The sequence below is a fragment of the Symphalangus syndactylus genome, chromosome 1 (genome assembly GCF_028878055.3).
Source record: "Symphalangus syndactylus isolate Jambi chromosome 1, NHGRI_mSymSyn1-v2.1_pri, whole genome shotgun sequence".
In the NCBI taxonomy this organism is placed as follows: domain Eukaryota; kingdom Metazoa; phylum Chordata; class Mammalia; order Primates; family Hylobatidae; genus Symphalangus; species Symphalangus syndactylus.
The window spans coordinates 75,695,765-75,721,426 of NC_072423.2; the positions used below are offsets into that span (position 1 = coordinate 75,695,765).

At 45.0% G+C, this 25,662-nt stretch overlaps 1 protein-coding gene and 1 pseudogene across 1 annotated transcript in view; one reads left to right on the forward strand and one right to left on the reverse strand.

The window, feature by feature from the left end:
* Positions 1-25,662, forward strand: part of RAB31 (RAB31, member RAS oncogene family) — a 167,726-nt gene that overhangs the window by 6,023 nt on the left and 136,041 nt on the right. The gene's annotated exons all lie outside the window — the stretch shown is intronic.
* LOC129491243 (large ribosomal subunit protein uL15-like) lies at positions 672-19,588 on the reverse strand (annotated as a pseudogene).

Consider the following 25,662-nt stretch of genomic DNA (forward strand, 5'->3'; position numbering starts at 1 on the left):
GCAGTTCACAACAGGGTTTGCACTCCTGTGAGAATCTAATGCCACCATTGATTTGACAGGAGGCAGAGCTCAGCTGGTAATGCTCACTCACTGTTCACCTCCCGCTGTGCAACCTGGTTCCTAACAAGCCATGGGTCAGTACTGCCCCAGGGGTTGGGGACCTCTGTGCTAGAACGCAAAAGATTTTGGGTTCACTAATTGGAAAAGACCTTTAAAATTTAATTAAGCCTGGTAGATAACACTTATTTGGTGCTTGCGTGCCTGTGCAGATTTTACACTTTCATTTATCTTAGTTTTTATCATTTAAGACGTGTTTGAAAATGGAATAGGTATTCATTCATTCAGCCATTCACCATTTGTGGAGTGTTTCTTTTATGCTGGGAGCTGTGGGTGGCTGCATGTAGACAGGATGGCAGTGATTGCTGCCTTCCCAAGGATGCGAACGCACCAGCAGTGAGCTCTGTGGCACTGACTGGATTCTTATTATGGTGCTTACCATGGCCCACCATGCAGAACAGAAGTAGTGTGTTGTGATGATGAGAAATACTGGCTATCATCCCGCTTAGTAGACTTGATGGCATGGGAGGGACAGAAAGTTCTTGCTCCAGGTCTGTCTTGGGTACCTGCTGTTGCACAGTGCTGTGCTAACTCTGCTAGAGAGAGAAAGTAGGTCAGGCAGGGATCTGGTCCCTGCCTGGGGATGGAGAGGCTTCTGGTTGGTTCCTGTGCCACAGGTGACAATTGAGCGTGCTCAGTGTCTTCAGAGCCCAGGGTGGAGGCGTCTGCCTCTTGTTTACCCGGGGATTGACGCTGGTCCTACAGCTTCCTCCTGCGGTAAGCTGCTGAGCTGTGGAGAGGAGAGTATGTCCTGAGGAGCCAGAGTAGTCTTTCTTGTTGCCTAACTTTGTCGGCAGAAATGAGGAAAAGAAAAGTGGAATTTTTATTTGAGATGGAGTCTTGCTCTGTCACCCAGGCTGGAATGCAGTGGTGTGATCATAACTCATTATAGCCTCGAACTCCTGGGCTCAAGTGATCCTCTTGCCTCAGCTTCCTGAGTAGCTGGGACTACAGGCGTGCCACCACACTTGGCTAATTTTCTTTCTGGCTTTTTTTTTTTTTTGGTAGAGATGGGGTCTTGCTGTGTTGTCCAGGCTAGTCTTGAATTCATGGGCTCAAGCAATCCTCCCGCCTCAGCCTTCCCAAAAATATTGGGATTACAGGTGCGAGTCACTTTGCCCAGCCAAAAAGTGGGCTTCTTTTTGTTTTTTGTTTTGTTTTGTTTTGTTTTGTTTTGAGACAGGGTCTCACTCTGTCACCCAGGCTGGAGTGCAATGGTGCGATCACAGCTCACTGCAGCCTCAACCTCCCAGTCTCAAGTGATTCTCCTGCTTCCACAAAGTGGGATTTAACATCAGGTCACCAAATGGGTTTTTCGCTGTGGGATCTTTTGATGAGTTTTTTTCAAATACATTTCCTTGGTTTAGATGTCTCACACCCGCTTGAATTCTCTAGAAGTCATGAATGTGGCTTCTGTTTGCACCATATTTAACCCAGAAGATATCTTAGGCTACTTTCAGTTCCCCCAGAGGTGCCTAGGAGACTTGAGTTATCAGAAAATTGAAGGGGCCTGCAGGACAGCAGACAGAACACAGAGAGGTCATTTCCCTTCTATTTTCTCTTCTTTGAACAGGATGCCACAGAGAGCTAGATGCCTATCAATGTATTTTTTTTGTTGTTTTTTGAAGAAAAAGATACCTGCATTCTCCAGGACTACTCTCTGCCCTCATGGAATCACTTTCCTAACTAGGATCTGCAAATATAATGTGTAGCTCTGGGAGGGAAGGACAGAGGGAGAAAGTGGGAGAGAAGAAGAGAGAAAGAGGAAAAGAGAGGGAGAAAGACAGAGAGACGTGCACGTACACATACAAACACGCGCACGCACAGTATGTGGAGTATCACATAAAACTTGCCCTCTGCTGGCAAGGAAAAAGAGCAAGGTGTTCTTGTTTGTTCATTTGTTCGTTTGTTTTTTTAAATAATCAGATTATTGGCCAGGGCATTTACATTTATGGCAAGGTTAATTAAGAAAGTTTTATTTATTTAATTTTTATTTATTTTATTTACTTTTTTTGAGACAGGGTCTTGCCCAGGCTGGAGTGCAATGGTGCAATCACAGCTCACTGCAGCCTCGACCTCCTGGATTCAAGCAATCCTTCTACCTCAGCCTCCCGAGTAGCTGGGACTATAGGTGCCCACCACCACATTTGGATAATTTTTTTGGTATTTTTTGTAGAGACGGGGCTTGCCACGTTGCCCAGGCTGGTCTTGAACTCCTGGGCTCAAGTGATATACCTGCCTCAGCCTCCCAAAGTGCTGGGATTAGAAAGTGTTTTTTAAAGTTCATCTCATGGCATCAATACTACATAGTTAATTTATACTTCATTTTAGCAGCTAAAATATTTTCCGAATTTTTTTGTTTGTTTGAGACGGAGTTTTGCTTTTGTTACCGAGGCTGGAGTGCAATGGTGTGATCTCGACTCACTGCAACTTCTGCCTCCTGGGTTCAAGAAATTCTCTTGCGTCAGCCTCCCAAGTAGCTGGGATTACAGGCATGCGCCACCATGCCTGGCTAATTTTGTATTTTTAGTAGAGATGGGGTTTCACTATGTTGGTCAGGCTGGTCTTGAACTCTTGACCTCAGGTGACCCACCTGCCTCGGCCTCCCAAAGTACTGAGATTACAGGCATGAGCCACTGCAACCAGCCTTATTTTCTGAACTTTTGTAATAAACTAATAAAGAGCTAATTTTTTAAATTATCAAGTAGTTTAGTCTTTTTGGGCTGTTATAGTAAAGCACCATAAACTGGGGGGCTGATAAACAACAGAAATCTATTTCCTGCAGTTCTGGAGGCTGAAAGTCCACCATCAGGGTGCCAATACGGGCAGGTTCTGGTGAGGGCTCTCTAAGGGGCTGCAGACTGAGTCTTCCCGTTGGGTAAGGGAGCTCCCTGGGCCCTCTTCCATAAGGGCACTAATCCCATTCACGAGAGCTCTAGCCTTCTGCCCTAATCACCTTCCAAAGGCTGTACCTCCTAGTATTATCACTTTGGAGGTCAGGATTTCAACATACGAATTTTGGGGATCACAAATATTCAGACCATAACATAAAGTGATGCATGCTAATTACAATTTGAAGGCCAGGCATGGTGACTGACGCCTGTAATCCCAGCACTTTGGGAAGCCAAGGATGGTGGATCACTTTAGGTCAGGAGTTCGAGACCAGCCTGGCCAACACGGTGAAACCCCCTGTCTGCTAAAAATACAAAAATTAGCTGAGCATGGTGGCGTGCACCTATAATCCCAGCTACTAGGGAGGCTGGAGCATGAGAATCGCTTGAACCTAGGAGGTGGAGGTTGCAGGGAGCCGAGATTGTGCCACTGTACTCCAGCCCGGGCGACAGAGCAAGACTCTGTCTCAAAAAAAAAAAAAAAAATATATATATATATATATGTGTATATATATATATAATATAATTTTATTTATATATATAAAATAAAATTTGATCTATGAGGGAGGGGAAATGATCAAGTAGTGAAATGATACATGCTGATTGTAGTTTTAGACTGCAGAGGTGAGGAATACAGGATGATGGCTTTAATCCCATTTTTTAATAATGACACATCATTGTACTAGCTGGCAATATCCTATTTGTTCTCCTCTTTAGTTTGTTTGTAATCCCACAGCCAAAGAGAAGTCATCCTGCTTGCCCTCCTTTTCTGTAACACTCACCTCCTCATTTAACTTCTTTTTTTTCTGTCTTTTGTTTCACGTTCGGAGGAAGGCTTTATATTTTAGGACCAATGTCAACCTCAACATCCTGCCCTGTATTTCTTCTGTTATGTCGCTGCTTTTATCTGCCCCTGCAGGATCATTTTCTTCCATCATTTTAATTTATTTTCTTATTCTCTCCACTTCACACGATGAGTCATCAGCCCGACCTCTTTGAAAGAGGCATCCAAGGCTTCGCTTTTACAGGAAAGTGTTTCTAACCCTGCTTTTCACTTGCTCCCACCCTTTCGGAGTGTGCCAAACTCCTTCCCGCCGTGCCACAGCAGGCACTCAGCAAGCTGCGGGGCACAACAGGGCGCTGCCAGGGTTGCCATCAAGCCTGGCCAGACTCACCTTTTTTTTTAGATGGAGTCTTGCTCTGTCACCCAGGCTGGAGTGCAGTGGCACAATCTCAGCTCACTGCAACTTCTGCGTCCTGGGTTCAAACAATTCTCCTGCCTCAGCCTCCCAAGTAGTTGGAATTACAGGCATGCACCACCACGCCCGGCTAATTTTTCTATTTTTAGTAGAGATGGGGTTTCGCCATGTTGGCCGGGCTGGTCTCGAACTCCTGACTTCAAGTGATCCACCCGCCTTGACCTCCCAAAGTGCTAGGATTACAGGCATAAGCCACCACACCCAGCCTGAAATCTTTAGTTATCAGAGTTGTATTACATGGGTGCTATGCGGTAGTTTCTGTCCTTGAGGTTTACAGTCTAGCAATGTCCTTGGCCTGCTAGGGCGTACATGGGAAAAGTTAGGTAACAGCACCAGACATCTCAGTGGGATATCGCCAGATGCTTAGTTGCCAGATGTTCAGAAGGTGAGGGCTGGTGAAGTTTGGGGTGACCAGGGAGAGCGTGTGGTGTCTGCTAATGAACTAGAAGAAGGGCTGATGTCAAGTGAGGTGCGGAAGGGGCGTGTCTGGGAGCCAGTGGGAGTGGCTTCACTTACATGAGACATACACACACAGGGAGAAGGTTCTCCAAGACTTGGTGTCAGAGTGGTTACCTGGTGCGGGGGGTAGATTTGGGCCTATACGTAATTTGTTCTTTTTTTCTTTTTTTTTTTCTTCTCTGTATTGGTTTATTTAGTGAGCATGTATCACTTTGTGTAATTACGTTAAAACCTGCAAAATGTGTTGCAGGGGACAAGGAGATGCTTGACAGGGCGAGATCCATTTGGTTCTTACTGGAAATAAGTGGTACACTGGTAATGAAATTGGAAAGTAACTCTGGGTCCGATCATAAAGGGGCCTTGCAGTTTGAGTTTATAGCTTCGGTGAAATGACAGGTCTGGCATCAACAGGATGCAGATTTGGCTTATCAGGTAGTGCTGTGCTTTCACTTGTGCAGGCCGTTCTCTGGGGTCCGTGGTCCATCATGGGAGGGCAGCCACCTCCTTTTGGGGAATGGTGACCTCTTTATGGGGTGATATTTGAGCTTTTTCACCATTGTCTAATTTCCTGTTCCTCAAAGTGGGGTCTAGGAAAGTTATGAGCCTGTTGATCTGTTCTGAAGGTTCTACAGGTTTTCCGTGTGTGGCATATCTGTTTTCTGCATGCTGTTATTTGGAAAATAAATAAAATTACATCCTGGATCTTCCAGGTCATCATCCTGTCACAGAACTCTGTGTGACAACGTTAACATCATTAAAACTGGCTAAGGAGAAAATATTCGATGTAGAGTTAGTATAGAAATGATTGGGGTCGACTGGGGACAGTGGCTCACACCTGTAGTAATCACAGCACTTTGGGAGGCCAAGGCAGGCAGATCACTTGAGGTCAGGAGTTCCAGACCAGCCTGGCCAACATGGTGAAACCCTGTCTCTACCAAAAAATATAAAAAATTAGCTGGGTGTGGTAGTGCACGCCTGTAATCCCAGCTACTCAGGAGGCTGAGGCAGGAGAATTGTTTTAACATGGGTGGTAGAGGTTGCAGTGAGCTGAGATTGCGCCACTGCACTCCAACCTGGCTGATAGAGCGAGACTCCATCTCAAAAAAAAAAAAAAAAAAGTAAAAGAAATAACTGGGGCCATGTGAAGACCATGTGATTCTGCAGCACATGCAGCAGGTGTTTACTGAGTGCCTGCTGTATATCAGGCAGTTTCTAGGGGTTGGGGGAATAGCAGGTAACAACATGGACTGTCCCTGACCTCATGGAGCTGATATTCTAGTAGGGGTGACAGGCAGTGCACAAATACCGAGTGTGGCAGATGGTGAGGGGTGCTGTGGAAAAAAGGAAAGTGAGGAAGGGCCCTGGGTGGGCTGGTTGGGAGGAGTGTGGTTTGGGAGGAGTGTGGTTTCATGTAGGGGCTTGAGAAGGCATCTCTGAAAGGAGGCATCTGAGTGAAGATCAAAGAGACAGTACTCAGGGCAGCCATGTGGGCCACCAGGCAGAGGGGTCTGTGAGGCTGGAGCAGGGTGGGCGTGCCTGGCGAGTCTGAGGAACAGCAGGCGAGCAGTGTGACTGGGGCAGCAAAGAGAAGGGAGGGAGAGGAGGGTGTAGAAAGGGGTTAGGTCAGGGAGGTTTGGGGCCAGATCAGGTAGGGTCTTGTGGGCCAGTGTAAGAACTTTGGCATTTCCTTGGAATCAAGTGGGAGAGCTTGTGAAGGTTTTGGTACAGAGCAAGGACATGATCTGACTTAGCTTTTGTGAGATCGTCCCGGCAGCTCTGTGAGGGCTGACCACAGGAGGATGCAGAAGGAACATGGGAGACAGCGGTGACTTCCAGAGTGTAACAGCAAGGTGGTGCACATGATCCCATGTGAGCTGTGTTTTGAAGGTAGAGCTGACAAACGTTGCTGATGGAGTGTGTATGGAGCACAAGGGAATTAAACCATGACATGGTGCATGGTACCTTGGAATCCACCCACAGTGGAGCAACACTGTCCATCATGTGAAACTAATGTCAAGTGGAATGTCATTGGCTTTATAGTTTAATTTGTATCTAATCAATGCATCTGTGTCTATTTTGTAGTTTCAGAACAGCACAGTTTATGTGTACCCTTATTATTTGTGTATATTTATACAGTGGAATAGTTAATGACTACCTCGGGGTCCATGAGATTGTTTTTCCCCTTATGAAAGCATGTAGAGTCTTAAAGGGGCCTGGTAAACCCTGCTCTAACCACTGCGATTAGCCAGGGACTGATGGAACCTATTTGTTCCCTTATGAAGTGTCACAGTATTGGCAGGACTCTGGACAAGGACAAAGAAGGCTGCGTTCCTGTGGCCCCACCAGATGGAAGGTGAAGGTATGTTCTCAGGTATGGCCAGTGTCTGCCGAGATGCTATTCCTCAGCTCTACAGTTTTACTACTTTTTCTGGTATGACACAACTAATAGACAACCTTGAAAATCCTAGCTACTCCCATGACTAGATGCAGATACTATTGAAACCTCAGAAGTCTGTGTTGCAAAATAAAGCAAAGAATGCATTAGGCTTTGTTCATAAAAGCATTTTTTTTTTGAGACCAAGTCTCGTTCTGCCACCCAGGCTGGAGTGCAGTGGTGTGGTCTTGGCTCACTGCAACCTCTGCCTCCCGGGTTCAAGCAATTCTCGTGCCTCATCCTCCCGAGTAGCTGGGATTACAGGCATGCGGCACCATGCCCGGCTAATTTTTGTGTTTTTAGTAGAGATGGGGTTTCTCCATGTTGGCCAGGCTGGTCTCAAACTCCTGACCTCAGGTGATCTCCCTGCCTCAGCCTCCCAAAGTGCTGGGATTACAGGCATGAGCCACCGTGCCTGGCCTGTAAAAGCATTTTTATGAGCATGTGAATAATGAACTCAGTCATTTCAAGATCTTTCAAAACAATTCATTTGTTAGGGAATTGTTAGTAAATATGGCAAATAAAAAATTTTTTAAATACCTCTATTTAAAAAGATGAGTTATATATATTATTTTTCATAGATTAATCTTAGCAAGACAATTTTCTTAGTCCATTTTGTGTTTTGCAACAGAACACCCACGACTGGGTAATATATAAAGAAATTGGCTCATGATTCTGGTGGCTGGAAAGTTCAGGATTGGGCAGCTGCATCTGGTGAGGGCCTCAGGCTGCTTCCACTCATGGCAGAAAGTGGAAGCAAAGTGGGTGTGTGCAAAGAGATCACATGGTGAGAGAGGGTACAAGAGAGTAAAACCAAAGAAGCCAGACTCTTTTTACCAACCGATTGTTTCTGGAACTAATCCATTCCTGCTGGAGTCAGAACTCACCCACCCCAGTGGAAGGGCATTAGTGTATTCATAATGATCCATCCCTATAACCCAAACACCTCCCACTAGGCCCTCCTCCCAACACTATTACACTGGTGATCAAATTTCAACACGAGTTTTGGTGGGGACAAACAGACTACATCTAAAGCATAGCAAGAACCTAGTGTGTAATATTGTATAATCAAAATATAAGTATTAAAAAACATTATTATTGAAATGATACTTCACATAATGTACTGATTTACACATGTTGCTACTGTTAATGAGAATTGCATGACTGGACACTTCACTTGCATCAGCGCTTTGCTTCTGACTTGTTAATCTCAATTGTTGTGTCATAAATAACCAGATGTGCACATTCTTATTTGTGCTTATGAACAAAGTAGTTACACTCTACTTGTGCCTTCTTCATATGCCCTTGGCTTCTTCCTTATTAAAAATATCCATGGGTGAAAGAAAAACAGTAACTGTAGACTCACAGGCACTATAATTATTTGTAATTGCTTCTGTTGTGAATCTCGGCAACATCAGGAATGGTTGAGAAGGATTGGTACATAGCCCTGGAACGCACTCCTTTCTTTTAAGGAAGCGCTTCAGAATGCCTTTGATTAAGAAGGCAGATGAGCTTGTAATTGTTCTAGTGTTTGAAAAAGGTAATAACCCCATAATCCTAAGCACGTAGACTTGTACTGAGTATAACTCATGTGCCAGGGACTGTGCTCAGTGTTTGCTACCTATTGCCACATAACAAACTACCCCAACCTCAGTGGCTCCAAATAACAACTTGTTAATATTTCTCACAGTTCTGTGGATTGACTGGGCTCAGATGAGCAGTTGTTAGTTATCTGAAGGCTTTGTCGCTTACCTGTCTGTTGAGCGGGCCGGGCAGGCTGGATCATTTGGGTGCTAATCAAGCATCTCTCTCCAAGTGGCCCCTCTACCTGGGTAGCTTGGGCTTCCTCATAGCATGGAGTCTCAGGGTGGCCAGTCTTGTCACATGGTGGCTGGCTGAGTTCACAGCAAGTGTTCCAGAGGAACACTTGGGGAGGTGAGTGCTAAAAGACTTCTTCTGACCTAGTCACAGATCCCAGAATGCCATTTCTACCACATTTTATTGATCAAGCATTTTACCAAGGTCAGCCCAAAAGCAAAGAGAGGAGAATTAGACTCCACCTCTTGATGGGAGGAATAGCAAGAATTTGTGGTCATCCTTAATCTACCCTACTGAATAAGTGCTTTACATAAATTATGACATTAATAGGCTTGTAAGGGCAAGTTCTGTTCTCATCTTTATCTTGCTAATGAGGAGACTGCAGCGCAGGGATTTAAGTAACACGCTCAAGGACTGACTGCTAATAAATGATGCTTCGAGCAATAGAACTAGCTTTGTATGATTCTAAATCCCAATGCACATAATGACTTAACTGTGCCACAACCAGTTATTATTGTTATTGTTATATGTCACAAATTATTTGTTCAAAACTGGCATGTAGTAGGGAGAGCACCACTGGTCTGATAGAATGGACTTTTTAAAAATAAGGGGTCTTGTATTAAAAACATAATTTAATAATTTTATTGAATAATTTGAACCAGGTTTGAAGCATTTCCGTGGAAGGAAACCATGCAAATTCCCACAATGTTAGGGTCCTGGTCAGGTTCTTTGGAGTTACAGATAACTGTTTGTCATTTCTGGGAATGTATGAGATGTGCAGAGGCAAAGTCCAGTATCAGAGATGGTCTCACCTTGATGGCAGTAAAAGGCTCAAATGCATTTATAATAATACCAACAGCAGCAGCGACAACAACATATTTGTTTAGCACTTTACAGTTTACAGTGAACTGTCCTCATTTCATTTAGTCCTCAAATAACTCTATGTGGTTGGCTTTTTGTCTTCCATCTGCAGGTGTGAAGGACAGAGGCTTAGCCATGTGAAATGTTTTTCTCAATGTCATAAAGGCCATGCGGGAAGTGGACCCTAAGCCAGGCAGTGTGATTGCTCCAGGGTTCCCAGCTCCAGAGTGCAGGAGGCAACCATTTCCAGTTCTTTTCTTCCTTTACCTTATCACAGGATACTTTTTAAGCACTATAAATTGGGTTCCGGAAATGTCAGTTTGTGAAATGTGATCAATCCAGAAGGCCAACCTGCTGGACTGCAGGGGCCTGTTAGATATCAGAGGTTCCCAGGTCTGCTCTTACAGCTGTTGGGTCACTGTGCAAGCACTGCTGCCAGGGTGGCACAGTGGAGGGCAGATGAGCCCTGGTAGCAGGTGGACTGGGGCACGTATTCGCTGTGGCAAATCATGTAATCTCTGGGGCTCGGTTTTCTCATTGCAAAATACTGACAGTTTGCGTAGATAACGCCTCCAACAGGGAACCTTGCCTGGCATGTCATATTCAGAATATTACCTTACTAGCCTCTTCTCCCGGACTGTTTTACATCCTCATAACTTTAAGGCTTAAGGGAGTTTAAGTAGATTCTTTCCACAAGAGGAGCTCTGGCTGAGCTGTTTTCTTTATATACTTTGCTACAGGGTCTGGCAAGTAAAAGGTGCTGAGTAATAGCTTTCAATTCACTAAATGAATACTGTAGAACATCATTATTTTCATTCATTCGACTAAATTTATAACATACTCTAAATTTTTATATTGAAGTATAACATACAAAGTGCACTAATCTTAAGTTTAATGCACGATGGACTTTCACAAATGGAACAGACCTATGTAAACACCTGGGTCAAGAAATAATATTACCAGCTGTCCAGAAGCCCACCCTGTTCGCCCTTCCAAGCATTACCTTAAAAAAAAAAGTAACTAGTTGTCTTGACTTCTAACACTGTAACATTTATTTTTGCTTGTTTTTAAATTGTAGCATATGCTTACTGTAGGATCTTTGTTTTTTTTAAGTACTTATACTAAGATGGCATTAACAGACGTTCTTAGGACAGAAGTTTCCCCACCAAAGGGCTGGGGCAGAATGTGCTGCCATTGGGCCACAAGTGTGCAGAGACATGGATGCTGGCCTGGGGAGGTGGGCTGGGTAGGCTTTGGCCCCTTGGTTTCTTCCAGCTGTAGCCATGTGTGCCCATATGCCCTGGTGCTATGTAGATAATAGCACTTTCTCTGTTTGCTGGGATGTGAATAAGGTTGGAAAGCAGTGTCTTCAGAGGCCTTGTAAAATCGATTAAAATGAGAAGCATATTATTTTTATTTTGTTTTGTTTTGTTTAGAGACAGGGTCTCTCTCTGTCGTCTAGGCAAAAGTGCAGTGGTGTGATCATAGCTCACTGCAGCCTCAAACTCCCAGGCTCACACGATCCTCCCACCTCAGTGTCCTGAGTAGCTGGGACCACAGGTCCTCCAGCATGCTTGGCTAATTTTTAAATTTTTTGTAGAGACAGTGTTCTCGCTATGTTGTCGAGGCTGATCTCGAACTCCTGGCCTCAAGGGATCCTTTTGCCTTGGCCTCCCAAAGTGCTGGGATTATAGGCATGAACCAGTGTGTCCGGCCTGAGAAGCATGTTAATTGTGTGTAATTAAGCCATTTTAAAGTGTTCAAGGGTGTTTGAAAACAGTTCTCTCAAATATTAAAAATGTCTTGTTTCCATTTTTAATGAACAAAACCTTTCTATGAATAAAATCTTTGCTAAGATCATTCTTTCCTCTTACCCCAGCTTTACTGAGGTATAGTTGACAAGCAAAAATTGCATGTCCACTCTTAAGGTGTCCAATATGATGTTTTGATTGTATACATTATGAAATGATTACCACAGTTAAGCTAATTAACACATTCATTATCTCACATAGTTATCTTTTTTATGGCAAGAATACTTTGAGATCTACTCTCTTAGCAAATAGGTCAGTCTTTTTAAAGTTGTTTTTAATGACTAGACTTAATGTATACTTGTAAAGAATAAAAAGGGTACACATAGGTATAAAATGAAAAGTAAAAAAGACCACCTTTCTCTACTAATGTTTTCTATTTCTTGTGTATTTTTTAAGCTATGGTCTATGCATATGCAAACATTATTTTCTTGCCTTTTTCCTCTAGAGGTAAACCTTGAGTATTATTCCTTGGCACCATGTATAGAGCAATCTCATTTATTTTAAAAGTCAGATAGTGTTCTGTCACAACAGTATATCATGATTTACTTAACTGGTGCCTTAATGATAAATGTTGAGGTAGTTTTCATTTTTTGCCTTTTCAAACAATTCTGCAATAAAAATCTTTGTACCTGAATCTTAATGTACATGAATGAAATGTATCCGTGGGATTTTCTAGAAATAGAATGTTGGGTCAGAGAATAGGAGATTGATATCTAAAAAGATATTGTAAAAGTAACCTCAAATATTGCAACAATTTACACTCCCTTTAAATGTTTAATGACATGATTTTCTACACCCTTACAACACAGAATATAACCTAATTTTTTGTTTGTTTGTTTTGAGACAGGGGCTCACTCCATCACCTAGACAGGAGTGCAGTGGTACAATCTTGGCTCACTACAACCTCTGCCTCCCAGGTTCTAGCGATTCTCATGCCTCAGCCTACCGAGTAGCTGGGATTACAGGTGTTTGCCACCACACCTGGCTAATTTTTATATTTTTAGTAGAGATGGGGTTTCACCATGTTGGCCAGGCTGGTCTCGAACTCCTGGCCTCACGTGATGCACCTGCCTTGGCTTCCCTAAGTGCTGGGATTACAGGTGTCAGCCACCCTGCCCGGCCATGAATATAATCAAATTTTTTATTTTTGCGAATATTATAGATTAAAAATGATAATCTATTTTAATTTGCATTTCTTTATAATGACAATGGATATTTTAAAAATTTGTTTATTGACTGACTATATTTTTCTGTTACCTGCCCCTTCACATCGTTTACCCATTTTCAATTGTGTTGTTTTTGTTACTGATTTGTGAGAAATCTTTGTATATTAAGAAGCTAAACTCTTTGTTGTTTGTATTGCATATGTTTCTCCTCAGTTTGTTGTTTCATGTTTCACTGTTTACTGTCTTTTAAAAAATCATACTGATATTTAGAAATCTTCATTTAGTTAACTATATCAGTCTTTTGTGATTTTGATGTTTTATGTATTGCTTAGAAAATCCTTCTCCACTCTAATATTATAAAAGTATTTAGCGCAATGGCTCATGTCTGTAATCCCAGCACTTTGGGAGGCTGAGGCGGGCAGATCACGAGGTCAGGAGATCGAGACCATCCTGTCTAACATGGTGAAACCCCGTCTGCACTAAAAATACAAAAAATTAGCCGGGCATGGTGGCGGGGACCTGTAGTCCCAGCTACTCGGGAGGCTGAGGCAGGAGAATGGTGTGAACCAGGGAGGTGGAGCTTGCAGTGAGCCGAGATCGCACCAGTGCACTCCAGCCTGCGGGACAGAGTGAGACTCTGTCTCAAAGAAAAAAAAAAAAGTATTTAGCTGTATTTTGTCCTAGTACTTTCATATTTTCTTTTTTACATTTTAAATTATTTGAGCACGTGGATTTTGGGATAAAGAACCAGCTAGGGATTTAGTCTCCCCTCCCCCACCCCCCTCTAAATGCCTAGCTGGTTGTTTTAATACCATGTATTGATTAATTCATAATCATTATCTACTGGTCTGACATGTTATCTTTGTCATAAATGAAATTTCCATGCGTATGTGTGTCTGTTTTTGGACTCTATGTTCTATTAAAATTTTAATTAATTTCTGAATTTAAGAAAAATCAGAGCCAGTAGTGTTTGAATTATGAATTTACCCCTGGTTGTTTTTTTGCTCTTCTCTTGACGTACTTCTCACACACTGCATTCTGTTGCATAAAAGGAATAACATGGTGTTGAATGACAGATCTAAAGAGGGCATTTGTCTGTGTGGTAAATACGTGGTAGATTCTGGGTGATTTTTCATATGCTTCATATAAAAAATGATCGTACATAAAATAACTTTTTTGGAAGGAACATAATCTGAGCCATTCAGATACACGGAAATCCAGCTCCTCTCTACAGCATCGCTGTGGGTGTAGCTAAAATATGAGATTTTAAGTTTAAAAACAACTTCTGCATGTTATTTGGAAATATTTTTTACTAATTTCTCATGCAGCCCAAAACTTAATGGGCATATTTAAAATACGCATTTAGTGTCTTAGTATTTTACAAAGTCCTTTGAGCCTCACCTTATCTTTTTTTTTTTTTTTTTTGACACAGAGTCTTGCTGTATTGCCCGGGCTGGAGTGCAGTGGTGTGATCTTGGCTCACTGCAGCCTCTGCCTCTCGGGCTCAGACAATTCTGCCGTCTCAGCCTCCCAAGTAGCTGGAATTACAGGCATGTGCCAGCATGTCCAGCTAATTTTTGTATTTTTTTTTAGTAGAGACAGGGTTTCACCATGTTAGCCACGCTGGTCTTGTACTCCTGACCTCACGTGTTCCCCCATGTTGGCTTCTCAAAGTGCTGGGATTACAGGCATGAGCCACCACACTCGGCCCTCACTGTATTTTTGAAAACATGGTTACAGAATTAGTTGCATGTGGAGAAGCTGAAATGCTATATGTAAATCCTGTTTCCTGATTACCAGCGTTCTCCTAATGCAAAGTGTATGAAGTGACAGCAGGGAAGATATCAAAGGGTTTGGTGCTCAGGACATTCTGTATTGTCAATGTGAGATGCCCAGTGAGATGGAAGTTCTGCACAGAGTGGCTGGGCGGCAGGCATTCGTTTCCATAAGCCTCTCTCTTTCCTCCTGTATGGTATGTGATGAGTTTGGGGGAAAGCACCTGCATTTAAGCTCTGTTCTGGTGGAGAGAGGGAAGAGGCCTCAGTTTATCATCTCCCATGAGTTGAGTGTGCAGGATCTGTAGCCAACAACTCTGAGTTTTGGGAGTTCCACGTGAGCCTCACTAGATACTAAGTCAGAACCACAGGGTGAGTGAATGCTCTTTCTCCACTCCATCTGGCTTCTGTCTTCTTAACAGCATATCTGCTGTTTCAGATAGCTGCATATCAAGCCAGTTTTTTGTTTTTGAGTTGGGGGTTCTCGCTGTGTTGATCAGGCTGGTCTTGAACTCCTGGACTCAAGTGATCATCCCGCCTTAGCTTCCCGAGTAGCTGGGACTACAGATATGTGCCACTGTGCCCAGCTACAAGATGGCTCTTTTGTTTTGGGGGCAGTTTAACCACTTGGCATTGTCAGTTCTTCCCTAAGCTTCCCTTGGTCTTTTCTTCCATTTTGCTGTTTTTTTGGACATTAAATAATTTATTACCTCTACCAGGTGCTTGGACAGAATAAAGTAAAAGAGAGAATCATTATGTTAGAAAATTAACTTGTGCAAGGTGACATGAAATTCTCTCTGCTGTTGATTCATCCATGCTGGCTTTGTCAGTGTTCATGAGGGTAACCAGTGATTCAACTGTACGGGAGGGAATCTGCCCTTTCTGAGTGTATCTCACAAGGTGATTCCTGTGTGATGATATGAAGATGAGAACCTTTCTGGGAATTTGCTTTTTTTTTTTTTTTTTTTTTTTGAGGCAGAGTCTTGCTCTGTCACCCTGGCTGGAGTGCACTGGTGTGATCTTGGCTCACTGCAGCCTCTGCCTTCCGGGTTCACGATTCTTCTGCCTCAGCCTCTTGAGTAGCTGGGATTACAGGCATGCGGCACCACGCCCAGCTGATTTTTGTATTTTTAGTAGAGACAGCGTTTTGCCATGTTGGCCAGGCTGGTCTTGAACTCCTGGCCTCAAGTGATCTGCCTGCCTCAGCTCCCAAAGTGCTGGGATTACACGCATGAGCCACCATGCCTGGCCTGAATTCCTTTTTAACCTATGATAGTAAGCTCCTCCCCCAAAGAGATGGGAATTGAACTCAGACAAGTTTTAATGTGCACACATTTGCAAAGGTAGGCTTGCATTTTTCATTCACTTTCTCTTTTATATATTTACGTGCCCAGAGGACAAAATGCAGAAGACACACAGGATGAGCAGTGAGAAACAGTGCCCTGCCTCCGTCTCCCTCAGCTCTGCCACTCCTCTCTTCAGGAGCACCGGTCACTAGTAATGCCCTCAGAGATATTGGGTTCATCCAGCATGGGCTCTGCCCTGCCTATGCAGGTACCAGACCATCTGCGTTCAGGAGGACATGGAGCCACACGCATGCAGGCAACAAGGAGAGGGCTGGTCACTGGATGAGGCTGGGCCCCTGGGGCAGGGGTTTCATCAGAGCCCTAGGTCTGCTCTGTCTCCAGAGAAACCTCCCCACTGTCAGAGGCCCAAGTCCTGCACCCACTGCAGCAGGGCAGGGCTGCAGCCAGGTGAGCAGAGGGCAGAATCCTCTCCCGGAATACATTAGACCCAGTGGTGACATTAGTTCATGCTCAGTGCTCTGTTCACAGTCTCTGGTCCTCACAACGGACCTGTTAGTGGGTTAGGTGCGGGCATGCAGTGAGAAGGTGGGTCCTGGAACTTGTACCCAGGCTTGTCTGACACCAGAGCCCATGCTTTCCACCACAGCCGTGTCTCCAACCTCTCCCTAGTGCTTGGTGCTACTACAAGGACTTTCTTTTCCCTTCTCCCCTTAACTGTCATGATAAAGTGACAGCATCTCAGACAAATTTAAAAATTCCCTGAAGGAATCAGCTGGTTGGCGCTGAACTTTGCAGGGTGCCGTGAACACCCTAGGCTGGAGTCTGAATGAATGCATTGCTTTCCTCATGCAACAGTATTGATTGAGCCACTGTAAACACACAAGAGTTTTGCTGGGTGCTGAGTGTATTGTGAGTTTTCATCGTCTGTGCTAATGCTCATCTTACTGAGCATAATAACCTGGAGCATGACCTATATTGAATTCACTTGGTGGTTGCTGCAGGATGCTTAAAGGAATGAAACTTGAGGGTAGGTTAAGGGAAGCAATGGTGATGAGCTGAGCTTTCACCGGGTGGCACCTGGCTCTGGATGCTGATGTGTTTAGATCAGTGATAGAAAACAAGCAGATAGAGTGGTGAGTTAGACAGTTTCCACTGCGCACAGCATTTGGGTGTTTTCCATGCTGTAAATCTTTATTTTTCCACTTCAGTGTGAGTAGGATCACTTCTATTGGAGCTAATCCAGAAATTGCTAAGTCAGTGGGAATTGTGAGTCTACAAGTTAGGAATAAATTGAGCTTAACATGCAATATATTGGAAACGATCCTAGATCCTGGATCCTTCCTCTTCCCAAACAGTGAGCTGTGAGGGAGTCACTCCTCCCACCAGGTTAGAACCATCGGATGTGTGCAGATGTGGCATATATGGTGTATGCTCTGAGGGACAAAATGACGACCCCTGACTGCAGTGTGGCTCCAGCATTGCTTGATGCCAGGCCGACCAGGGACAGGTGTCCTGGAAGATGGCTCTTCCTGTTCCCAGAGCTGTCCCACCCTTCAGTGTCCACAGGCATTCTGGAAGCCCCGGTTCTCCTTCATTCTGCTTAACAGCTGGCCTAGAATTCTCATTCCTATTCTGTGCCTGGAGACCCAGTCCAAACTCCAAGTCTCATTCCATTTTCCTGGGCTCTGCTTCCCTCCAGGATTCAGTCCACAGGTGGGTGTGGACAAGACTGCTGGGACCACGGCCTTGGTTCCCTGCTCTGTTGATGAGGTTCTTGGGCTCAGACACCATCTGCAGCCCTTCTGCAGCCAGCCTCTCCGTTGCCTGCAAACCCTTGCCCATCCTTCCCTCAAAGACTCCCTCAGAGACATTGTACCGTTGTTTTCTAGTGATCCTTGAAATTCGAGGCAGTAGCTGTTAGAAAGAAGAGACTAGAAAAAAATAGGAGGCATGGTTACTGGGGAGTGGGGGCTTGGTTGGTAAAAATAAGTGAATTTTACTGGCATGGGCCAAATTCCTCCTAACTGAAAAGAGGGGAGTATCTATTAATACAAATGTAAAGAGGGGAGAAAATGTGTTCTGTTATACGGGAGAGGCATGCCCTGTAGTCAGGAACCTGTGCTCAGTTATGTGAGATGGAAGCTGGGGGGCAGGGTGGCGGGGCGGAGGGAGGGAGGGAGGGAGGAAGGAAGGAAGGAAGGAAGGAAGGAAGGAAGGAAGGCAGGCAGGCTAAACTAAGGTCATGCACTCAGGTCCTCAGGTACATAAGAGCTAGTATCTATCGCACTCTATATACTGACACTGGACGAACTCCTTCCCTGCACTGTCACAGCCCTGTGAGGTGTTGCTTTTCCTGTCACTATTGTGCAATTGAGATGGAGAAGTTAAATACTTGCTCAGGGCCCTGCAGCCAGTAAGTGGCAGGACCTGTGCTTACCTCCTGGCCTGTGGACTCCAGCGATTGTGTTGTGAAGCCACCACACTCGCTGCCTTTCCTGAACACGGGCAGGAAGTGTTACATATCTAACGAGGAGAACGTGGGCAAAAACTTGCGAGTTTAAGTTGTGAGCGAGCTAAGCGTGAGCCGAGAGGATGATTGTGGCCAAGGCTGGCAGCCTGGGGAGGCTATCTGCAGGTGTGGAGGGGTGAATTGTCAGTGAAGGTGAGGAACAGCAGAAGGGAGAGGCAGGCAGGGTGCAGAAAGGACCCCGGATACGATGAACAAAGCAGGGCCCGAGGAGCCACCCCTGCGGGGAAGCAGTGGCGTGGGGAAGGACTCGAGTCTCTGGCGCCTCAGCACTGTGTGCCAGATGAGAGACGAGTTGTGTGTGGTTTTATTCTCTCCATATCCATTTCTTTTTGTTTTGTCTTGTTTTTAAAAAGTATTTAGCATTTAATGAACCTCCTTCCATGTGGCTTCAAGCCACCAGGACACAGGCCCCCCAGCATTCTTAATCTTCTCCTCGGCTCATCAGAATTGGGCCTTCACGATGACAGACTGCTTTGGGAGCTTTCCCTTTCCCAGAACTTTATAGTAGCCCAGTTGCACCACAGCAGTGATGGGAGGAGCCTCTTGGTGGTGGCGGTGGTTTTTTGTTGTTGTTGTTGTTTTGGTTTTTTTTTTGAGATGGAGTCTCGCTCTGTCGCCCAGGCTGGAGTGCAGTGGCTCAATCTCGGCTCACTGCAACCTCTGCCTCCCGGGTTCAAGTGATTCTCCTGCCTTAGCCTCAAGTAGCTGGGATTATAGGTGCCTGCCACCATGCCTGCCTAATTTTTGTATTTTTAGTAGAGACGTGGTTTCACCATGTTGGCCAGGCTGGTCTTGAACTCCTGACCTCAAGTAATCCGCCTGCCTTGGCCTCCCAAAGTGTAGGGGTTATAGGTGTGAGCCACCGCGCCCGGCCCTCAGTCTTGTTTTTAGCAGCATTTACCTGTGTCTGCTCACGGATAATAGTCCACAGTTTGTCAAAGTTGACAGTTGGGCTGAAGCTCTGTTTCCTCTGTAAGTGGTAATGCCTCACACCAACTTTCCCACATAACCTAGGTGACATTTGTCAAAGTTGATCCTATGGTGATGCACACCACCTGCATTACCACAGCCTCCACGGTGCTTCCGCACTTGGTGATGTGGCCATGGCCGTGGCTCACGTGGCCCTGAAGTTTCTGGCTCTTCCTCAGTCTGGATGGCATGCCAGACGAAAGAGGAAGGTTTCTACAAAGTCTCTTAAGATATTGAGCACCTATTTCTCCTTTTAAAAACGGGCAAGCTGAGCACAGTTGTGCATGCCCATAATCTTAGCTACTTGGGAGGCTGAGGTGGGAGGATCGCTTGAGCCCAGGAGTTAGAGATCAGCTTGGGCAAAGGGCAATTTTTCTTTCATTATCATTTTGATGTAGAAAATCAGTAACATCTTCTTTGCCAATACGAAAACATGTTTTTCTTTAAGCAGAGTCTTGCTGTCAGCCAGATTGGAGTGCCATGGTGAGATCATAGCTTACTGCAGCCTTGAACTCCTGAGCGCAAGGATCCTCCTGCCTCATCCTCCTGAGTTGGTGGGACTACAGACATGCACCACCAAGCCTGGCTAATTTTTAAAATTTTTGCAGAGATGGGGTCTCACTAGGTTGCCCCGGCTGATCTGGAACTCCTGGGCTCACACAACCCTCCTGCCTCAGCCTCCTGAGTAGCTGGGATCACAGGTGCACACCACTATGCCTGGCTAATTTTTTATTAAATTTTTTTTTAGAGGGTCTTTCTAGGTTGCCTAGACTGGTCTTGAACTACTTGCCTCAAGTGATCCTCTCCCCTCAGCTTCCCAAAGTGATGGGATTACAGATGTGAACCACCATGTCTAGCCTGAAAACATTTCCTTTTGATTCTAGCATTTAGATCCTAAACCTAAAACTGTTGCTCTAGAATTGCACCGCCAACTTTTGCTGCTAATCTTATTCCCTGTCCAGACCTTTGAGGACCAGAGTTGGCTGCGCCTCCCTCCCAGATGATGCTCAGGGTGCTGGATGCTGGAGCACAGGGACTTTCTCTGGTGACTGTGGGGAAGCCCCTGCCCTCCCACCTCCCTTTTTTTTCATTTGTTGATTGGCAGAGCTGAGATTTCCCAGTGTATGTGAATTTGGTTTTGTTCATTTGTAAACCCCTTGACAACTCTGTACATCAAAATAATGGCATTCCTCTTGGGAGTATTTTGTAATTATTTGCTCATCGTGTAATATCACATTAAATATCCAAAGTTAATTCAGCAAATGTTTATTAATAATAAGATTTGCCAAAAGCATGAGAAGTCTTAAGTGGGTTTTGCCTACAGTTTCTAAAAAGCCTTCAGATTGTGGTGGTAAAAAAACTTGCTTTGTAAATTTTGTGTAATTTGTATTAGAAGATGCTAATTTATTTTAAAAGCACAGTACTCTTTTGTGGTAAATTTCCAAGTTTGCCACTGTCGTTTGAAAAGCTTTTGGTGCGAGTGTTCTCAGATGTTATTGGGTGGTAGGGGCAAGGACTCGTTATTTTTGTTTTCAAATATGTATTATCTCTTTTAAATAGCTATTAAAATTTATTATGTATTTGCACTTATAAATGTTTTATGTACCAATTTAAAAAATGGATCAATAGATTTCTGTGTCTAGCAGAGAATCAGTTAATGAGTTTTGAATAGTGTGCCAAGGTGACTCAGCTTTATGACTTTCCATGGATGACAGATTCTGCCCCGTGACAAGGTCAAGCCCATAAAAATTACAATCAGATACCATAAAAAGCACAGTTTCATAGGTCAGTTTAATTCTATAGCAGTGTTTTTTGTCAGCATAGCTGGCGATTCCATCTGTTTTAATTTAAGATTCACCCCAGCCGTGCCTCTGTTGCAGGTGACACGCACACACATGTGCACACACACACATGCACACACACACACCCACACCCACACACAGTTTCCTTATGTAACATACGTGATGTAAATATGTAATATAAATATATGGTTATATAGAATATAAATATATTTACATTGTAGTAGAGGCTGAGTTGGTGGTATAATAGAGCATCTGCAATTCAATATTTAGAGTATAAAGCTGTTTTTCCTTTGTGAAACCATTTGTTTTCCATACACTGCTTGGTGTTGGGTGGGGAAATAATGCAGTTACTTATCTGCTACACTAATGAGCAGATGACTGTCCTCCTCTCCTGCGGCTCTTCTGCAGAAATGAGTCGCCACAGTGAATTGCTTGTGTTTATTATTCTGGTCATGGGTTAGCACCAGGTGTCACAGTGAATCAATCTTGGATTGGTAATAGGTTGTCACGAAGGCAGAAAATTGCAGGCTAGGGCAAATTGTCCTATGCCCATTATAGAATCTCAAGTAATGATGGTTGGTTATGCATGGAGGAGCTGAAATAGTCCATAGCATAAGGAAACCAAGCAGGGGTCTCTAAATAGGTCAGAGGATTCTAACAGATACCTCACCCCCTTCTGCTTCTTTTAAAAGCTCTTGTTACTGAATGGTCATAAAGAGAGTTTTGTCCGCCCCCCACGCTAACCAACAAGACAGGCTTACCAACAACGTGGTGCTGGCTGGCAGCCAGCCGGCCGGCATTTAAATGATGCTTGCTGCTGTGGCAACCTCACGGGCCTTTAATGGGTGAGCGTGGATGCAGCAGCTGAAGGCCAAGTGCAACATGGAAGGCAGCGGTGCAAGCACAGCCCTGGTTCCAATGACTTAACGCCGCCTGGGCCACTGCAAGACCAGCGTGGCAGACAGACCCCCTGGCGAGGAGCTAACTGTGGGGTGGGTGGTGGGATATTGCGAAATGTATATTTGGTCTTCATCCCTGTTTCCTAAAACCCTTAGAATCTCTGGAGTGAAGAGTATTTTTTGCCTGCTCGTGATTGACTGATAGCTGTCAGCCTCCAGGTAGCTTTAGGATGGGACTGGTCACAGGAAAGACCAAGGCAAGATGGGAGGGTTGGGACTTCTAGCCCCACCACCGACCTCCAAGGAAGGGACCTCCAGGGAAGGGAAGGGGCTGAAGGTTGAGTTGATCACCAGTGGCCATTGGTTTAATCAGGCATGGCTACATCATGAAGTTTCCATAAAAACCCAAAAGGGTGAGTTCGGAGAGCTTCTGGATAGCTGAACATGTGGCGGCTCCTGGAGGGTGGCGCAGGGGCACACTGGGGAGGGCATGGAAGTCCCACACTCCTTTCCACATGTCTTGCCCTACAAGTCTCTTCATCTGCATCCTGTGTAACATCTTTTATAATAAACTGGTGAATGTCAATGTTTCCCGGGGTTCTGTTAGCCACTCTAGCAAATTAATCAAACCTGAGGAAGGGGTCATGGGAACCCTCATTTGCAGCCGATCAGTCAGAAGCACAGGACACCTTCCTCCTTGTGCTAGGCCTCTGGAGGAGGAGGCAGCCTTGTAGGACTCAGCCTCCCGCTGTGGGATCTGACATTATCCCCAGGTAGGTAGCTTCACAATTGAGTCGAACTAGAGAACACTCAGAGAACTAGAGAACGCTGATGTCTGCTGAAGAATCAATGGCTTGCTTGGTGTGTGGGGAAAACCTCCTGTACATTTGGTCACAGAAGCATTTTGTGTTGTGAGAGTAGAGTAGGAGAAAAAACATTTTGTTTTTCTACTTAGGTGGCATGTTCCAAATAAAAACACTGGAAAGAATATGAGTTTAAAGAAACGGATTGTAATGCATGATATAGTGGCATACTATATAAATAAATCTCGTAAATTTGGATTTCACTGCCTTAGAATTTGTAAGAATTCGGCTGGGGGCTGTGGCTCATGCCTGTAATCCCAGCACTTTGGGAGGCCAAGGCAGGCGGATCATGAGGTCAGGAGATCGAGACCATCCTGGCTAACATGGTGAAACTCCGTCTCTACTAAAAATAAAAAAATTAGCTGGGTGTGGTGGCGGGCACCTATAGTCCCAGCTACTCAGGAGGCTGAGGCAGGAGAATGGCGTGAACCTGGGAGGCAGAGCTTGCAGTGAGCCGAGATTGCGCCACTGCACTCCAGCCTGGGGGACAGAGGGAGACTCCGTCTCAAAAAAAGAATTTGTAAGAATTCAGACTCGGGATGCAGTGTGAATTTACTGCTTAGGAAGATGTAATGTGCTAAAAAAAAAAAAAGTAAATCAAACAAACTATCCGGATGATTCTTAGCCTATGGAGAGTAAAGCACAGGTTTTTAAGTTTCTTAGATACACTGTATTGATGAGGATACAGGCTAAGCTGCTGAAACAGGAGATCCCAGATTATAGTGACTTTAGCTTTTTCAGTCCTCCTGGTGGCTGGTTCAGGGCTTGTTTGGTGGCTTGTGGGGTCATCACATTGTATACTCTCCTGTCCTGTGTGCCAGCACCTGGTCACATGGCCACCCCTGACTGCAAGGAAGATGGGAAAATGTCATCGTTAGCTGGGTAACCAAGGGCCCAGCTAAAACTCAGGGTTCTTTTTCTAATAGTTGAAAGGGAGAGTGAGTATCACAGAGCCCCAGCAGTTTCTCTCCTAAGCATCTTTTATTTTCCAGTGAGGACACTGCCAGGCCAGTTGTGTCTTCCTTGGCTAGAGCTTTGATCTGCAAACTTGGAGCTGATTCTGATCTCAGACCCTGGGGTGACAAGAGGAGCTCTATGATTCTAGTTAGACCAGCCTAATGGATGAATCCTGACTCCCTCACTTGCTGTTTGTGTGGCCTTCAGTTGGACTGTCGAGCCTCTCTGACATTCCGATTCACTGGTAATGATAACTGTCTCACAAAGTCATTGTAACAAGTATTTTGAGAACATCCAGGATAATGCCAGTCATATGATGAGTTTTCAGTAAAAGTTCGTTTGTTCCTTCCTCTCTAGGATGAATCATAGAAATCATCTACTTACCTAACGCTTCCAGTGAAACAAGTTAATTTCCTCAGAACCTGATTTAATTTGCATTATTGCATCAGGATGACACCTCTTTACAGTAAAGTTATTTATACTTCTCCAAATGCAAAATTTATAATTATTTTGACTGGACGTGGTGGCTCATGCCTGTAATCCCAGCACTTTGGGAGGCCAAGGAGGGCGGATCACTTGAGGTCAGGAGTTCGAGACCAGCTTGGCAACATGGTGAAACCCTGTCTCTACTAAAAATGCAAAAATTAGCTGGACGTGGTGGCGCACACCTGTAATCCCAGCTACTCAGGAGGCTGAGCCAGGAGAATTGCTTGAATCTGGGAGGTAGAGGTTGCAGTGGGCCGAGATTGCACCACTGCACTCCAGCCTGGGCAACAGATTGAGACTCCGTCTCAAAAAAAAAAAAAATTCTTTTGGTGGGTTAATGTTACCCAGAAGCAGATCATACTGTGCTCACACATCTTCTGTCCACATCATACCAATGCTAGAATAAAGGGGGTAAACAGAAAAACAGGTTTTCTTGGGAAATGACAAATGGAAGTTGCTGCACAGGGGTCTCTGATGGCAGAGGTGCCTCCAGGGGGCTTTGATACGGTCAGCAGTGGCAGCACACACTGCAGTGCCTTCCTTGCTTGTAATAAGTGGCCTCTGGGTTCTTAAAACAAGACCCTATTGTGTAAGATGCTGGACTTGGGAAAACCCCTGGCAGGGGCTGCATTGAGGCTGGCGACTCCTGCGGGGGCATTGTGAGCTGCATAGTGTAAGAGGCAGCCGCTCTAGGCCTGGCATGGTGGCTCACACCTGTAATCCCAGCACTTTGGAAGGCCGAGGTGGGCGGATCACTTGAGGTCAGGAGTTTGAGACCAGCCAGGCCAACATGGTGAAACCCCGTCTCCACTAAAAACACAAAAATTAGCTGGGTGTGGTGGTGGGCACCTGTAATCCCAGCTACTCAGGAGGCTGAGGCAGGAGAATCGCTTGAACCTGGTGGGGCAGAGGTTGCAGTGAGCCAAGATAATGCCACTGCACTCCAGCCTGGGCAACAGAGTAAAATGCCGTCTCAAAAAGAAAAAAAAAAAGAGGCAGCTGCTCTGGGCACCCCTGGATTGTGGCAAACTTCAGAATTGGGTGTCAGTGCTAAGTGACCAATACAAAACCACCGTGGATGGATCACAAGGGCTGGAGTCGCAGAGTCAGAGCTGATGGAGCTTTCCTGCCAGCCGTGCACCATCTGTCCAGTGGGAAGTCCTTTCTGTGCTGGGAGGAAGGGGCCAGCAGGACCCTTTGTCCTGCGCCAGTGCCAGCCTCTCTCAGCCTGTGTGCGGCATGTACGTGTCCATGGCAG